Source organism: Cebus imitator, unplaced genomic scaffold, assembly GCF_001604975.1.
Source record: "Cebus imitator isolate Cc_AM_T3 unplaced genomic scaffold, Cebus_imitator-1.0 Scaffold74, whole genome shotgun sequence".
Classification (NCBI taxonomy): Eukaryota; Metazoa; Chordata; class Mammalia; order Primates; family Cebidae; genus Cebus; species Cebus imitator.
The window spans coordinates 4,261,788-4,264,561 of NW_016107389.1; positions in this window are offsets into that span (position 1 = coordinate 4,261,788).

A 2,774-nucleotide genomic window follows, 5' to 3' on the forward strand; every position below is an offset into this window, starting at 1 on the left:
CAGAAGATATTGGTGACAATTTGGGTGAAAGGGTAAAAGGCATGAAGCTGTAAAGGAAGGCCCTGGCCTAAGAAAAACTATCTCAATCTGGAGGATGAGAAAAAGAAGAGCACCTCTCTGTCATCAACAAGTAATTTAAGAATAACTTATATAAAAATAATCATGATAGTTGTACTTGAGGATCTTGCATTAAATATTAGCATCACTGAACTCACTACTAATTCACATTAGAAAATCAGAAATATGGCTGGGCGTGGTGGCTTAAACCTGTAATCCCAGCATTTTGGGAGGCTGAGGCAGGTAGATTACATGAGGTCAGGAGTTCGAGACCAGCTTGGCCAATATGGTGAAACCCTGTCTCTACTAAAAATACAAAAATCAGTCAGGTGTGGTGGCACATGCCTGTAATCCCAGCTATTTGGGAAGCTGAGGAAGGAGAATGGCTTGAACCTGGGAGGTGGAGATTGCAGACAGCTGAGATCACCATTGACCAGCCTGGTCAACGAAGCAAAATTCCATCTCAAAAAAAAAAAAAAAAAAAAAAAAAAAAAAAAAAAAAAAAAAAAAAAAGAAATACATTATTAAGGAAAGGTCAACCAAGTAAACCAAAGACTAGAATCAATAGAAACTATCTTCCACTTATATAACTTGGTATTAAACAGACCATTATTAGATTTTGATGTCTAGTTAATGTTCCATATTCTTCTTCTAAAAATAGTATTTACATGGTCATTGTGTAGAATATTTGTAAGATACAAGAAAAACACAACCAGACCGTTAATCTCAGTATCTTGATAGAAATATTGATTTTTGGGTATATATATTTCCATTTTTTTTCTTATGTAGTTTGTATGAATTTGCAAGCGGGAATTTAGGTGAGCAAATTTATGGTAGGCAGAATTTTGGCACCTGTGATCTTTATCCTCTGGTATAAAGGGTTGTGACTATGTTACTTCACACAGCAAAAGGGAATTAGGTTTGCTAACCATTTGATTTTTAAACAGGGAGATTCTCCCGGATTATCTGGGTAGAAATGGAAGTGAAACAGGAAGTCAGAGAGTTGGTTAAAAAAATGTGATGGAAATCCAAGAGGCAGGAGAGATTCAGAAAATGAGAAGGACTTAACTCCTCCCTGCTGGCTTCACAGATGGAGGACGAGGACCATGAGCCAGAGAGCATGGGTTACGTCTAGAAACTGAGACTAGATTCTAGCTGACTGTCAGCAAGAAAATAACCACGACAAGGAACTGAATTCTGTCAACACCTAAATAAGCAAGAAAATAGACATCCCATAGCGCCTCAAAGGAATCCAGCCTGCCAACATCTAGATTTTAGTTCTGTGGGATCTATGTCAGATTTCTGACATACAGAGCTGTAAGATAAATAATGTATGTTTATAGGAGGGGGTGGAGGGTGGAAGAAAACAAGTATGTATTAAAAAGCCACTAAATTGACTACTCCGCCTATGGAGTAGCCATTCTTTATTCTTTTATTTTCCTAATAAACTTGCTTTCACTTTATGAATTTGCCTTGAATTCTTTCTTGTGTGAGGTCCAAGAGCCCTCTCTTGGGTTCTGGATCAGGACCCCTTTCCAGTAACATCTTCCTGGGGAACCCCAAAGAGATGATACTGAGGAGACCCCGGACTCAAAGAAAACATTGCAGCACTGATTGGCTGACTTTGGGTAAGTGGTGGAGTAGCTGGGTAAAGGATGGGATTGGGTAAGAGGCCCAAATTAGGGGAGTTAGAGTCTCTCCTAAGACAGCGTAGGTTAAAAGCCCCTCTTAATAAAAGGCAAGGATGCTTGACCAAAACCTGGGTTCAAGGCTCAACTTAGGAAGGTTAGAGTCCTTATTAAGATTTAGGGGGTTAGAGGCCATCCTCTAAGTAATGTCCCTTTTGGTTAAAAATAGATTCAGTATTATGGGAAGTTAACCATTATTCTCTATGGATTAATCTGCCTTGCATTCTTTGCTGATGACTATGGGTGACAGGACTAGGCATGTACAGGACCATGGAGCATAAGGAGCTTTTCCCTCCCCAAAGTGGGAAACTAAGGCTGAGACTAAGCTACATTCCCAGGAGATTAGAACAAAACTAGCTGGAGTTTTTAAAGAAAAGAGAACGAATCACCAGAGGGGGGCATTACAAAAGCTATTTCTCAGGAAGTCTCATTTGTTTACAGAAATAACATTGGTTAATGATTGGCTATATACGTTGTTGAACTATATATAGGGTTGAACTATAGCATTTTATGGCTACTTGGTGTCATTCTAGAGCCTGCATAGCAAGTGGCTTCAAGAGGTAATTATTTAGCTCAAGGGAGAGTGAGACATGACTGCTTGCATTCCTTAAAGTTTATTTTTCCTTATCATCTACCTTCTCACACCACACAATTGGCAGTTTCAAGGGATCTTATATGACTTGAGCACATTTCACCTCTTGAAATTAAAGATGAGCAGTTTTCCTTTGTTTAAAGATAAGTCACATGGGAATTTAATTTTGGCAGTTAAAGAATTGGTCCTCCAACTTAAATCTGCAGCTAAGTGGAATTTTCTGATTTATCTCCTTTCCTACAGTTTCTGGGTTTTGTTTATCCTCCAATTCCAAATGGCATAATTGCTAGTTCTTTCTCCCACTCAACATCCATCACCAGGTGGGTGTTTCAACCTTTTTCTATCCCTCACATAGGGCCCTCCAAAGGAAAAGAGGGGTGCTGCTTTTTTGGGGGAAAGAATGCAGGATAGTTGAATACAACAGCCCAGTTTTTTTT